This window comes from Stegodyphus dumicola, chromosome 3 (assembly GCF_044657685.1).
Source record: "Stegodyphus dumicola isolate Sdum_Otavi_A_Nest chromosome 3, ASM4465768v1".
NCBI lineage: Eukaryota > Metazoa > Arthropoda > Arachnida > Araneae > Eresidae > Stegodyphus > Stegodyphus dumicola.
Window position 1 is genome coordinate 246,591,401 of NC_140770.1, and position 16,432 is coordinate 246,607,832.

At 30.2% G+C, this 16,432-nt stretch overlaps 1 protein-coding gene and 1 long non-coding RNA gene across 6 annotated transcripts in view; one reads left to right on the forward strand and one right to left on the reverse strand.

Annotated features, from left to right (window-relative positions):
- LOC118201159 (uncharacterized) overlaps nucleotides 1-16,432 on the forward strand; it is a 95,168-nt gene that overhangs the window by 25,640 nt on the left and 53,096 nt on the right. For 2 of the 5 annotated variants that reach the window (XM_085814018.1, XM_085814017.1), the window contains exon 2: nucleotides 15,379-15,493. The exons of the other annotated variants lie outside the window; for them this stretch is intronic. The gene's annotated coding sequence lies outside the window, so the exon portion shown is untranslated. The remainder of the gene's footprint in view (nucleotides 1-15,378; nucleotides 15,494-16,432) is intronic. 5 annotated transcript variants of the gene reach the window in all.
- On the reverse strand, nucleotides 8,263-11,371 carry LOC146998310 (uncharacterized). Its single transcript, XR_015040060.1, has 2 exons — nucleotides 11,315-11,371; nucleotides 8,263-8,426 (listed from the first exon to the last, which is right to left on the reverse strand). It is a non-coding gene; the product is annotated as an uncharacterized LOC146998310 (long non-coding RNA).

The window sequence follows — 16,432 nt, forward strand, 5'->3', positions numbered from 1 at the left end:
TGCTGTGAGTAATACCCTTTTTAACTTTGATTTTATCCATATTTAAAAAAAAATTGACAGCAACATATTTTATTAACGGCATTAAATGCCTTAGATGCCATTATGTAATTGTATAAAATTAGGAAAATTGGTAAATGTTGTTCCTAGAGTATATATGAAGTACTTCTTCTGCAACATCTCTGTAAGATACACCTACTGCATATAAACATTATGTTCTATATAAAATTAAAACCTGATGATACTACAGAATCATTAGGCTATTTTTGAAGCTGCAGACGTGAAAAATGTGCAATGCTCTCCCCGGGAATCGAACCTTTACCTCTCGAATATGCACCGAGTTTGCTAGTTACACCACGGAGGCATGCTGGAAGGAGGGAAAAATACCTTATAATACTAATAATTGAATTCTAATTGCATAGAATAATAGTAACATTGCAATTCTACCTGTTTCATTCTTTTATGCTTTTGGTCTATACTTTGATTTAATTTCAATTTGCGATGTTTGTGTTAAAAAAAAGAGCACGAAGCAGATTTTGGATGAAAACGTTTTACTAATCAAAATTTTAAAATTCTTTGGCAGATGAATTAAAAACTGAGATCTCGAAATAAAAAGATATGAAGCGATTTACTAAATAAGAATAGGTATACGAAATGAAATCAGATTTTACAAATAACAAAAATTTCCCCTCTTAATTTCTTATTTTCTGAATTCAAATTTCAGAATGAGTACGTAAGTTTTAAACGAGGCAATTGAGTATATCTAAAAATGGGTCCGAATCATTGAAGTGTTGCCTTCGTTTGCCCTATATTTGCTTTTCTTTGTCTTTATCAGCTCCTTGCGTAACTGGTCGTTAATAGACATTTAAAAACATTTCGCTTTCAGGTAGCAAAACGTGTTTGAGGTGCCATTTCAAAACTACTGAAACGAGGAAAATATTTTAATGATTATGTTATAATTTATAGAATATAGCTTTTCCTTATAATGCTAATTATGCTTCATTCTTGTCTTGCGTTGCATACTAATATTAGCGTTTGCATATGACCTTGTATGTCTCGGTATTTATGTATACTGGTGCGGCAGTTTAAAAAAATGTTTAAAAGGAAAACCCTTCTGGTTTTTCGAGGAAGGAGAGAGCCGAAATTTTCCTAACTATCAAGCAGTTATCTTAAAGTTCATATGCTAAATTTAAGTCCACGAAAATCAAAAGTCAGTTCCTTTAAAATTATAATATCTATTTCATAATTAAATTACTGAGTTTTATTTCTTTGTCCTTTTCTAATTTCATCATTTTGGAAGTTATATTTAAGCTCAAAGACAAAACGAAATCATGAAGAAGAAAAAAATTTAAGATCTTAGTTTTTGTTTATAAATTAAAAAAGCGTACTGATAAATTTTAAAATTGATAAGTCATCAGTTTATAATGCTTTCTAATCCTTTTATCGTCACCTTACACTGAGCTAATAAATGTCTTCAAAATATTATTTTGAACTTGATTTTAATTCGAATAATTAAAAATTTTTAGTTTTTAATTAACTTTCATTTTCTTCTCGCATTTTGTGATATGTCACAATTTCATTTTCTTAATCTCAGGATTTAATTGCAGATATGAAAATATGCTTTAATAAATATGATTAAAAAATACAAAACATTTTAGAGCACATCATTAGTTTTTTGTTTGTTTGTTTGTTTTTGAGTTGTAAAAATATGCACAATTTAATGCAATGAAAGCACAAAAGTGAGAAAACGAGACATAAAATTTTTAGTTTAATGTCGCATGGATGCAGATGCTTGTCGCTAACACTAGCACGGGTTCTAATTTTGATATCGATATTTGTCAAGGAGCTCCTAGAAGAAGCTTCTTGAAGAGGAACCTGTGTTGTTTTCGAAATCGACAGAGATTTATATAGAAGTCTATTAGCTTACCTAAGATTGCTTCTTTCCCTCATTTTATTTAGTAAGAGATGCTCGAAAGTTAGTATATTATCCAGTTTGATCTTTAGGTAGCCTGTCGTCAGTTGTGGTCTTGACAAATAAGTTTACCCTTTAATGTAATTTTATCAAACTGAATCCCTAATACTACATATTCGCACAATACTGCTTTTAAGCTAACCATTACAAATTTTAAGGAAAAAGAAATTGATAACCTTATGACACATATCCTTTACATTTTTTAAACCAAATGGTTGGACATTTGCACTTTTAAATGAATGTGGATAAATACTCAAAATGAAACGGAATTAAAATAAATCACCTTTGTTTAAGCCTTTGATTACTAACGGGACATATCTTTCCCAATAAATGTTTTAAAAGAAGAAGAGAATCAAAATTAATTCAAGAAAAAAAATCATTCAAGAAAAGGAGAAAAAAAAGAATCTCCTTAATGTTGAGGATCATCTTCCAATAGTTAAAAAATCAAGATGCCGCTGTGCTCGTTGTACACAAATGAACATAGAGAAATGAACAAATATGAGTTGTTGTCCAATATGTCATGTTGGGTTATGCAAAGAATGCTTTACCCTGTACCATATGATGTAAATCTATTTCATAAAGTAAAGTTTTCCAGAATAATAGGTGTGCTTATAGTAAGTCGATCGCTACGTTTGGGACAAATGTATCCCACCATTAACTACGTCTGGAACATATGTATCCTAGTCTTTCGCTTGAAAACCGTTTGTCAAAAATATCCCAAATGCTAGATTTACATTTTTTATGACATATTTTGTTCACTTGGATAGAAAATGGGGTAATTTGTTTTTTTAATTCGTATTCAAGGAATTAAGATTCGAACCAATGACTTCTCTTTTTATCGTATGTGGCCTATGAACTGAGCTGTTTAGGCTACTTGGCCAGTACATTCAGAGTTTGCTTGCTTGATTAAAATCCTTTGCGCTGTTTCTAAACAATATATTTGAACGTGTGTAAGTTACTTTCTCCTTTTCATTGTTACTTGCATGCATTTGATTTCGCTATTGTTAGTTGCATTCATACAGCAAAAGCGTTTTGTAATGACACACAGTTCATTGGGACATTAAAAACCAACCCAATAATGACTCATTACGAATTATATCGGTGCACATCTAGCAATGACTTCCGGAGGGCGAATATTCTGCACCCCACTCTTCCACCCCTCTTCACTCATATTTTATTCCCATCACATTCAGAAGACATTGTGAGATACGTTGACTGACAATTGTTGAAAGGGAGAATAGCAACAACAATGAAATGCACGCGTAAATGGGCCGAGCGTTGAATATTTCTCTTCTCAACTTCGGCTCTCGTGGTGTGGAGGGCTTTATTTTGCTTTCATTCCATGACTTCCTTTATTTACTGGAAATTCCTCGAAACCAGTGAGTGAAACAAGCGATATGTAGATTTAGCATTCAAGAAAAGACCATAAAATATTACTTTTTCCACAGGCTGGACATTCCTGGTTTTTGTATGCATTGCCAAATACTGATTTCGGTCATTCATTTATTATACGAAATCATGGAACTTTGTTGCTTAATTTCGTATTATCTGTGTCTGAAAGACGTACGTAGCAAAAAGAGAATTTTTAGCTTATGGTTTCAATGTGAATGCATGCATTTATGTAAATGAAATAATAATTAGCTGGAATAATTTTAGATATATATTACCAAAATTAATTAATTAATTACTCGCAATTATTGTAATTACTCGCAAAATTAATATACACCTTGCACCAACAAAAAAAAAAAAGGGGGGGGGAAATTTCTATACCTTTTCCGTTCTGGGGCGATTTAAGAAATTTAACGTGCGTTTTTCTTGTCTCGAAAGCTCGACTTAGGATTATTAGATTCATATATATATATGCCATTGTCTAACACCGATATTTTGACAAAGAATCGGACTTTTTCTGAAATAACACACTTTATTTTTTCATATTTCGATTTTACTCCTCAAATTATACCTAAATAAAACATTTTGTAAAGTTTGATGACAAACTTACCGAGGAATTTTAAAATTTGTCTTGACGCACTCTTTTCACTTTCTGCCAAGAATAACTAACTCACTTGGCAAAATTCTTAATTTATGGTAACGAGTTTTCCTTTCCCTTTCATTGTACATGAGCAGAATAAAAGGAGCATTGTTCATTCTTCCAAATAATTTTAACACATTGTATGTGAGTATATTTCGCCTCGGACTTTTCCTTGTGTAGCGGGCCTTTTTTTATGAATTTCGCGCGAGTTTGGTCATTTATTAAAATCGCAATAAAGCAATAATACATATTTACAATAATGCACATTTACAATGCCCATTGTATTTATACGATACCCGTTGTCCAGCACAAATCTATTAAATACCTACTTTTATGTAGCTTGCAATGTAGTGATAGACGCAAAATACGTAAAAGTATGTTCTCCGCGTGCAATGTGTTAACGAAGTGCTTTGTGAAAAAATTCTGATTTTTTGCAGGTGTGCTTAAGAATACATTAAGATGGTTACAAAAATTTTACAGGTTGTAATTCAAAAGTGTTTTCGAAAAATTCATAATAAAATTAAAAAAAAAAATAATTACTAAAAAATACAAATTTTAAAAACAAATCAGAAAATATCTGCGAATTTTATTCGAATTGAAGCTAAATTTCGAAGTGTGAAAGAAGGAATACAGTAAGTTTAATTTTAAAAAAAGAATATTGAAAAATATATACCAAATTCATACCATTTATACCGTTCATACACATATCAAATACTCGATCGTTTCACTTAGAACGTGCAAGAAGAGATTTAATGTACCATATTTGAGCTACGTTGCAAAACTTGCGTTTCAAAAAGAATATACGTATTACAAAGTGTTATTTTGTCCAAACTAACGATCACTGCGCCTCGGCTCGGCTATTGACGAAACGAATACACAGTCTAGTTTATATTAATAGCTACTAGATGTCAGTTGTCTTCTGTTTTGCGTGGTAGCCGTCACATGTTTAAAATGGCTATTCCGCAGCAGAAATCATTTTGTGTTTTCCAGTTTGCGAAGTACGTTTCCGTGATTACAGTGAGTGCAAAGATTTTTCAAGTTGAGATACCAAAGTGATCCTCCGAATGGGTGGAACATTCGCAGATGGTATAGACAGTTAGTAAATACAGAATGTGTCTATGTAAAGGAAAGAGTCCTGGCCGTCCTCGTGTTCCCGACGAAAATGTTGCACGAATTCAAACTGCTTTCCAACGTAGTCCTTCAAAATCAACTCGTCGTGCCAGTCGGGAGTTGTAACTGCCTATAACAACAATTTGGCGTGTTTTGAGATCTCGGTTGGTTATGAAGCCGTATAAGTTACATTTCTTACAGGCTCTGTGTCCTGATGACAAACGCAAACGTGTGGCATTTTGTAGCGAGATTATTGATGCTATTGACAATGATAACACTTTCGCACAACGCATCGTGTTCAGTGATGAAGCGACTTTTCATGTTAGTGGTCATGTAAACAAACACAGGGTTCGAATTTGGGGCCTACAGAACCCACATGCAGCCACTATTCGCCCAAAATAAATGTGTTTTGTACGATATCCCGATCATCTATTTATGGCCCATTCTTCTTTAATGGAAACACGGTTAACGGTCAGCAGTATCTCGCTATGTTACAAAACTGGTTGTTCCCGAGGCTGCACGAAGACAACTTCATTTTTCAACAAGACGGGGCACCCCCTCAATGATGTTGCGAAGTGCGTGATTATCTGAATGAGACTCTACCGAATCGTTGGATTGGTTGTCAAGAAGCTGGCGACTTAGCATGCCTCAGCTGGCCTCCACGTTCACCGGATTTGACACCCTGTGACTTCTTCCTGTGAGGTTTCATTAAAGACAACGTTTATGTAACACCACTCCCACAGAACCTGGAAGAGGTGAAGAACCGGATCCGTACTGTCATAACATGAGAGACGACGGACATGCTTGCCCGAAAATGGGAGGAATTTGAATATCGATGTGATATTGTTCTTTTCGCTGATGGAGGACATATTGAACATCTGTAATCAGAACTTGAGAGGTTCGTACATATGTGTGTAAAGTTTCATATTCGTGTTATACAATTTAATAAATATAAGCATTCGAAATACGTATATTCTTTCTGAAACACTGGATTAAACACTGAATTTCTTAATTACGTATGAGTTTTTCTGTATACTGCGCATTTCTTCAGTTCTTTAGCTGCAAATATTATTCTTCTGTCCCAAATTTTTGAGTAAGGTTTAAGTCTGAAATGCCGTTTTCTAAATTTCTGTGTCTTTATTTCCTTTCGAAGTTATACATAGAAAAACTCCACGGTAGGAAAATTCTCCGAATTGCTTGAGAGATTTTCAACAGCTAATCTGCAATGAATCTAACACCAAAGCGTTAATTATCTGCATTTGTAACATCAGTATTTAATATGTATTTAACAATTTACATTAATATTAGAACTTTAATTTCATTTTTATTAACGTAAATTGCTAAATGTAGTTCCTTTTCGACAGCATAGTTATAAATGATATGGCCTTTACTTAATTGCTCACTGCACTGTAAAAAAAAATCTGTAAAGTTACTAAGAAAACTCATGGAAACTGGGATGCCATGGGTTATTTGAGTAACAGAAACAGGTGTTTTCTTTGTAACATTACAAGAGTTTTGCCTGTAATGGTTACAGATCTTTTTCTTGTAATATCACAGCATATAGTTATGTAAGTAGAACATATTTTTCTCATGTAAATTCCCAAACGATATATCTGTAATGGTTACAGATTATTTGCGTGTAATATTACAGCAAATAATTATGTAGAAAGAACATGTTTTTCTCATGTAAAATCTCAACAGATATATCTGTAACCGTTACAGGTTATTTACTTGTATTATTATAGCAAGTTATTATGTGAGTAGAAGATACTTTTCTTACGTAAAATTCCAATGGTTGTATCTGTAAAGGTTTCAGATTATTTCCTTCTAATATCCCATTAAGTAATTATGTGTGTAGAATATATTTTTCATAGATAATACTAAAGGATATGTTTATAAAAGTAGTAGATTTTTTTTGTCTAAAATGATGCTTATTATAATAAAATATATTGAAATCAAGATGTTTTGAGTAAAACAATATTTTCATGTGTATATCATTATACAGATATATGCAAGTGAAGCATAATAGTTTGGCTTTTTAAATTAGTCAATTTGACCTCAGAATAGCATTAATTTAAAAGATGTGCTTTCAACAGCAATGTTCTTTTTACAAAAAGTAACATTAGTCTGTTGCAGAGTATTTTTGTTTTATGAAGAGAAACTTATGTCTGATATTATTGAAAGGCCTTTCATATTATCATTTTGATTAAGTTAAAAGTTCAAATTGATATGCTACTCCTTATATTTGCCCTGTAAAATAGCTGAAAAAAATAGTATGTTTTATTTGCATGTTAGTGTCAGTTAATAAGATATGTTCTAGAACTTTCTTTTTAGTAATTTTAGCTAAAATAGACACATGTTGCTTTAGATTTAACTTATATGAGTAAACGTGTTGCATGTTGATATGATCATATTATTACAGTAAAAGACATTTTGTGAAATATTTCTATGAAGAACTCAGAACAGCTGTTCTTCATATTTCAAAAATATATTCTCTCCTTCTAAAAAATGACATTTTCAGTAAATTGAAGAATTCAACATAGCAATGAACTTCATTTTGTTACTACAAGGAATTCAAATTTTGTTCATACGCTTGAATTACAACGTCTAACTAATTTTTTTATTCTTATCTGCACTCAGTGTTTGTCAGCAGTCTGCTATTGTTTGAAATAATGCATAACTTTTTTACTTACCTTCAAATTATTTCCTTTGCATTAACAGATAGAAGTCTTTCATTAAAAACCTAATGTCATGCTTTTTGAATAAGCATAAAACTTTGCCAACTGACCTTAATTTTTAAAGCCTTGTTTTCCTTAAAATTCTTAATACAATTATGCCTTTAAGAAATTTATTTCTAAAATTAATACTTCAGTTTAGCTTAAAATTTAATGCATTTTAATTTTACCTATAATTTTTTACAAACATAATATGTAATAAATCTAAGCTTAATATTTACCATTTCGAAAGTGATACTAAAAAAGTATTCCTAGATATTATAAATTTCGAGATTAGCATACAAAATTGTGAAATAAACATGTGACAACAGAAAACAAACTTTATGCTCTCTCTATATTACAGCATGTTAATTAAGAAGTTTATTGAATTTATAATTTTATTGTGAAACACTATGAAGCAAATAATATGCTAATTAAAATACAGAAGTAAAAATAATTTATTACTTAATTCATAAACTTTACATAAAACCTGAAAAAAAGAATTAATTAAAAAATAACATAATTTAATAAACATTTCATAAAAATTCGTTTCGACTGCTTGGAAAAAATGAATGGTTTTTCTCCTCTTTGTAAACCATGTCTCCTAAATAAAGAAAAAAACATTTCTTTTAAAATCATAATCATGCTCTTAAAAAGCTTATAAAAATTATTTTAATAGATGTTTTAAACATGTGCTTATATAACACTTTTAATTTTCTTATTGGAATGTAGGTTTCTTTTAAATAATAATACTATGATAGTTACCAGTAGTTCATTCATGAATATTTTTGATTGGTTATGATCTTATTGTAATCACATCCTTCAAAATTAAATTGATTGCTTAATTTCCCCCTTGATTTTCATACTATAATATAAAAAGAGGGAAAAAAAGTCTGCAAGTAAACATAACTCCTCTTTCTCTCTCTGTATATAGACATGTATCTTCGTGTGCAACTAAGCAAAACAAATGTGACTTTTTCTTCTTTAAAAAAATTGTGTAAATAAATAGGATGAGAATTAAGTTCATTTTAAAGACTTATGACACATGAAATATACATGATCAAAATAAATTAGAAAATTAAGTTCAAATAAATTTTAAGCTAAATTACGTGTTGCAATGTAAGTTGCAATAATTCAGTTGTAATAATTAATACTAACAAAACCAATCATCATATTCCCATTCTGCAAAGTATAAAAATTCTTCTGCAAAACTGAAAAAATGACCAACACTTTGGCTTATTTGATAACTTTCAAATTCACTCCTTTGTTTGCATTTAGAATTTATAACTTTAATTTTCCACAGAAATTTGTTTTTGATTTTAAAAAACTTCACTGGCATAATTTCATTCACTTCAGCATATATTAATAGATGCAGAAGGTTTTTGTACCTTACATAATTTTAAATCTTATGTAAGCTAACGTAATTAATAACAAAATCAAAACATAGATCAGAAACAGCATAAAATTTAATTAATAATTACTACTAGTGTCACACAAAATGCTATGAAATTAATTAATAAAATAAGAATGAGATAAAATATATAGAATTAATATTCCACATGTGTGAAGTTTGGAAGTTTTACGTTAAATATTTTTTTTAATTAAGTATTTTTTAAAATGACCCCTTAAAGCATGGGACCTTTCGTAATTAGAACTTGCAAATCTGCTTCGCTAGTCTTTCATAACATTGCTTTTCTTTTATTAACAAGAAATATTGCATTCAGTTATTTAATTTAAGATATCAAAAATAATGCTACTGAAAGGCATGAATACTTACTTAAATTTGAAATTAATTTGGTTGACTTAAAATAATATTTAAAAAAAATAAATCTTCATATATAGGTCTAAAAATCAGACCTTATTAATTTTCTTTTATTTGAACGATATCTGAATTCTGCCTTAGTTTGGACTAGTAAATCATTGGGCAATTAAATGCCAAGCTATAAGAGAACTAATGTAGTTTACAAATGCACTGAATTTTATTTCCGGTATTAACTTTCAAAGAAAGTAAAATTTTCTGCATATTTGCATCATTTGGATTGATAGAATATGGCAAAGCATGCAAAGGCTATCAGCCTTAAGGAAAGTATATATTCATAGGCGGTTTTGTAAGGAAACGTAGCTTGCATTTCCATTTATTCATGTGTATATATATATATATATACATTGTTAATGTTAAAATCAATGCTTCATTAAAAATTCATTATTATTTTATTTTTAATACAACATACAGATACAGAATTGTTTTAAATTCCAATAAACAATAATAATTTATTTTTAAGAAAACTTATTTTATGATTTATATATTATATTACATGAATAAGAGAAACATTTGTCAAGAAATGTATTAAACTTGTATTAGCAGATTCATACTATCCTAGTAACAAGACTATCATACTTCAAAACTGTATTAAAACTGGGCAAAATAAAATCAACATAAATTCTACATTAAATGTTTAAAAACTTATAAGTATGCAATGGTAGTTATATATACAATATAATATATGTTGTCATTTATAAAATATTAATGAAATGATATTTTTGGAAATAATGCACAAAATTTTAGTTTTGTTTTATAATTAGTTTAACGAATTGTTAGAAAAATATTTTAGGTCATTTCCATTTTTCCCCTGTTGATATTGGTATATTAAAATATATGGAATAATTAAGTTGCATCTAGTTAGTAAAACAAAACATTACGAAAAGTATGATACGGCATATTTTTAATCAATATAATTACTTCATTTTGGAATTATAATATTTTCGTAAGAAATTAATACCACTGAAAAAAATATTATTACACTAAAGGAATAAACGAGATTCTCGACCGCGTTGTTCAAGTTTTTGTAATTTTACTTCATAACACACTCGTACATAAACATATTAGACTGAATTATAAACCAGGTATAACTAATTAGGTAATCCTAGAAAAAGAATAAACTAAACCTAGTAAGCAAAAAAATATATACATTACATTCAAGTTCCAAGTTCCAAGTACCGCTGGATGCGCCGCTGATTAACTTGCAGGATTTGCAAGTTTTGTTTACATTACATTCAGAATTCTAAATGTTTATATAAACGTTTCTCGCAAGGCCTGCCGGGAAAAAGATGTCAAACGTTCTTTGGTCAGACGATTGGAAAAGAACGCTAAAATGATTAGTTTTGTTTTCAACAACCACATTACCATTTCAATTATATACCACAAACAGTGATTAAATTTTGGAATAATTAGTTTTAAATAATAATAAGGGCAGTTGAAGGCGTAATTTATCGGATGCACAATGACAAAATACTACTATTAGATCTGCATTTGGAATAAATATTTTGCACTCTTTCAACTCATTAGACATTACGAACACTGATATTAATTAATCGCAAAGCTTAAACGTTTAAATACTTACTCACTACATATAACAGTGCAAAGTGCATGAGAATAATCTGCATAAAATGAACAAAAAATATTTCAAGTAGTAATTGTAAACATTTTATTACCTGCGCTATACAACCAACATGCATTCAGCCATGTTTTTTTCTGCAACTAGCTTTCAAACACTTTTCTCCTGATTGGCTAATTTCCAGTCAGTCCCGTGATTCTTCCGCGCGGCTACTGAAACATTATCTGTAATGTTACAAGCAAATCTGCTGTTACCGCTACAGTTTGCTTTCAACCTGTTACCATTACAGGAAATTCTTCTGTAACTTTTTGATTTCTGTAACTTTACAAAACTTTTGCTTGTAAAGAGCGAACTTTTTTTTTACAGTGTGGCAAGACTTCATATTTAAAGCTAATAACCATACATTTGTTAAGAAATGCTCGGCAGGTGTCTAGAACCACTAGAAATTTGGTCTCGTAGTCCGTAAAACAATGCATGATGGAAGAAATCCAAACAATGTGTAAGCAACGTAAACATGCGGAATTAAATAAAAGTTCTAGTAAGAAAAGTCCTAGGTTTAGTACATCACAGTCTTTGCTGTTTATGCTAGTTGTAATCTAATTTAATTCACATTTGGATTTGAGCGTGGTATCTTAGTGTAGTACTGCATGAAAAGATAAATTACTTCCCCTTATATCAACTTTGTTTTCCCTCCTTCATTTTGAGAACTAATGATCGTTATTCAATCATAACATAGATGTCTGAAAGGCTTAGAGGATTTTTAAAAAATGAAGTGCTTAAAATGAATGAAATGAAATCAACAACAATGTGTTCAATATTTTTTCGCAGGGCTCTCGTCAAACGCCCCATTTCCCAAGGCGAACGTTTTCCAAGCGTGACTTTCTTGCTTCCTTCCGAAGCACTCCCGGATGCATCATGTTGTTCTACCAACTTCTGGATTAAACAAATCGTAGAGAAAGAAGTCAATTTTAAAACTTCCGTTAACAGAACGAAAGATGCAATGTTCCTTCAAGCCATGTGACTGCCATCCTCTGTATGATAACATTCCATTTTTTCCTAATTTTTCAACAAGAAAAGCAATGCTGATTTTAAAACATTCTTTAAACATGGATATAATTTCAAGCGACAAATTATTGGGTTTTTCCTAATTGATGCAAAATGCAGAAAATGGGTTGTATATTAGATTTTATAGCACTCAGATCATTTGCGTAAAGAACAACTAGCTGTTGTATTTGTATTTTGTGGATAAAATCTTCTCATAATACGATCGTGATTAATGAAATTCCGGATCTGTAGATCTAATAATATAGTCATATTAACGATCATATTTTATGAGACCTATAATGCACTTAGTATTCAAGTTTGCGACACTTGACTGATGGATTCTTCTAAGACTTGCTTTTCCTTAGCCAACATTTGAGCATCCTTTCCTTGAATGATTCTTTTTCTCCTTACGTTTTGCTACATCTGAGTTTCCAAATAGCATGAGTTGTGTAAAAGGAATTAAAATCATAATGAACAAAGACATTATGTTTTTAATTAAATAAAAGGCCTGTGATAATATTTAATGCTCATGAAATTAAGTGGCTTAAAATATAGTTTCAATGCTGAGTTGCGACCCACAGTTTAAGAAACCCTGTTCTACTTCATATTTTGTCAAACCTTTCAAGAATTATCAATTAAAAACTCAACATTTTCAAAGCGAGCAGCGGCAACAGTGTAGGGAATAAAACATTTTTATCTCCAGCGCGAGAGACTGTTTCTCAATTCTAAAGATATGCTGTTTTTAAATATTTTTAGCACAATATGGAGTTAGCCCAAATGCTCTCGAAACGTGTATGTGTCTGTAAACGAAAACAAAATTTCCCATTTGGGCGTAATATAAAATCTGAAAGCTTCCAGATTATTTTTATTTATTTTTTCTTAATAATTTTATCAGAAATTAAAACTTTAATTTAGGGGAGAAAATGATGTAATTTATTTCAATATTTTTTACTCTCATCAATAGTCAAGAAATAAGCTCAAATTAAACTTCATTTAAAGTATATTTTATTAGACATTTATGAAATGTTTTAACTACGGAAAAGAATAATTAGAGTTAATATGATGCAAACAATATCGTATGCTGGTAAAATAGGGTATGTTTCTAACTAATATGTCTAGAAATACGAGTTTTCAATCAATCATTTACTAATTAGCATAAAATAACTGTATACCGAACGGTCCATAATATTTTTCAATATTCACGCTCCTGTGATCTTTTTCAACTGTTTACACAATGTATGTATGAGTTAATATTTTGTACTGTTAGAAATACTGATTCGAATTTCCGATCCCCTGTAGAATAAAAATCATAAAAATTTATAACGGTTCTCAGGTGTTAGGTTAAAAGCTGCGAAATAAGACTGCAAGTATTTTTTATTTCACAATTTATTTAACGTGGTTTCTCTATGTGTTTGTTTGGGTCAACTCTTGACATTAAATTTTGTCTTCTACGGATTCAATTCAACAGCAATATCGAAATAATTTGGAATGAAAAAAAATATTCTGCAGGATTTTTCTTAAAATTATTATTTAGACATTTTTTCATTTAATATTTATGATTTCCTTGTTCATTTTTTCTTTAATTATCAACAAATTTATTAATTTTCTATTTTTAATTATTTTTTTATCACAAAGGACGTTAGCCCAGGAAAGGGCTATTAATTTCGTTTTAGCATTTTGCGTTGGTTCACTGTAAATGCCGGCTCACTTTTCAAATTCTTGTCACCAATATTATCGCTCTGTGTTATATTTAAAGAAATTAAATAATGAACAATCTGCATAAATGTATGTATGTTTCTCGCATTGCGATAAAACAACAGTGCTTAAAGCCATCAAATTTTGAATAACGTACGACTAGACCCGAATATGGGCATCTGGAAGCCCGAATTCGAAATTTGAAATTTGTTTTATTATCGATTTCATATTTTGTAACACTTTAACGAATTTTTGATTAACAAACTCAACGATTTCAAAGCGAGCAATGGTAACACTTTACGGGAAAAAAAAAAAAAAAAATTATCTCTAGCGTGTGTATCGAAAATTCTAAAGATATGCTCATTTTAAAATTACTTCGCGATATTGTTGCTGAATTAAATTTTATGGTTTAAATGCGAAGAACTTGATATTTAATAAATACAGGTAACACTTAAAATGTTAAAAAAACGCCTCTTTGGGCGTAATGTAAAATCTGAAGGCTTTCAGATTTTATGTTTTCTAGATTTTTTTAAAATTATTTTTATTAAGTTATTTATTTATTAATTTTCTACTGATTTTTTTTTATTTAATGTTCAAAAATTTCTCATATATCCTTGTTTAACATTAAAACTAAACATTGTAATATTTCAATTTTTACACCATCTTATAGATCGAAAAATGTTCTTCCAAAGTTTTTTCGGAATTGCCTAGCTGAAGAATTTTGAGGTCATCGTTTGTTAATTATCTGGATTTTTAAACCAAAACATCAATCCTCTATTTTTAGTAGCTCCATAATTTTAAGAGATGATGATCTTATTTTCAAACGAAACAGAACTTTAAATGAACTGAATGCAAATTTAGGCCATCTGGCAGATAGCAAAAGTGTGTTGAAAAATGCGTAAGGTATATTTCGCTTCTGCACTGAGTAAAAGTAATAATTATTCGACGCTAAAAGCTGTGGTTTTCAATCTTTCTTTAATTTCTGCAATCTTTAAATTAAAATATGCAAAATAAAATACGTAAAAAGGCTTTCTAAAGTACATAATTTTTGTCAAATGCACTAAAAATAAAAAAATAAATTTTTAAATTTTCCTATTATAAGTGATTAAGAGAAATATACGGTGGCGCCCGTGTAAGAACTACGTTAAGACATTAGAACGATTTCAAGTAATAGTGTAAAAGGGGCTTATGTAATACTGATTACATTCAGCCCACTTAATTTTCTCTTTGACAATTTAAATTTCAAAAAATAATTTTTTTTAAAAATTTTTATTGAATTTAACCATATCTATGTAAAATAAAGAAAGTTTTTTATACATACAATGATTAGTATTATTATTTATATTTTGATAATTATTTCGACTTATTTCATTCGCATGTTGAAATAATAAAACTATGCTGTGTTTGATATTGATAATACAGAATACAGGAAGAAACGATGTGAGCGAAGAATTGAATACAGCCTCTTATGGAAAGAAGTGTGAAAATGTTTTCCCTCAAATCGCTTTATTTGCAAGAAGAAGACATACCGCAACGAGTAAGATCACATTTTTTAACTCAGGGTTCAAACTTGGGGCATATCATGACTGCAAGATGCAGCCCTTTGTTGATGCTCGGCGAAACCTGTTTATGAGTAAAGAGTGGAAGTATTTCCATTATTTTTTAACCTCCCACCCACAAGTGAAAGCTCGGAAGAGGAAATTTATTCAGAAACTCACCTTGGAATATAAGAATGCCAAAGGCCATCTGCTATAATGATAGGAAACATGAAAGCGCCTTTTCACTTGCTATGTACATCCTGGATTTTATTGCCTATAACTAGAGGTTGCGCTTGTAATTGTATCAAGCTACAGCCAGAAAATAAGTTATCATATTACATCAAATAAATACCTGTTAATAAATAAAGACTCTGTCCACTTTTATGCAGCTTACATTTGCGGTAGATATTAATCCAGAATTCAGATTCCTGTAAAACCCCTGCAAAATAGCTTTTGTCCTATAAAACACAAAATTATGTAAAAGGGGAAGCAAGAACAAGCCATGTGTTATAAAACAAAAAAAATTTCATTGGCTTACGTCCAGGTTAGCGTGAAACAGGAAAAAAAAAAAAAAAAAAAAAATGCGTTTTGAAAAACACATCTAATTTAACGACCAGAAATTTCATCACTGATGGTATTACATTAATAACATGATATGTTAAGATTTTTCAGCCCAAAGGAGCGTTAGCTCAGAAAGGCTATTAAAACGGGATTTTGCGTTGGATCACTATAAACGGCTGAATCCCTTTTCAGATTGTTGCCATCAAATATTATCGCACTGTATTATATTTAAAGAAATTAAATAATGAATATTCTACACGAATGCATGTATATTTCTCGCATTGTGAATAAAACGAAGGTACGCTGCGCAAAAAAAAAAAAAAAAACAATGAGACAATTCTGTATCTCCCGTTCTACTGGGCCGATTGACGAAATTC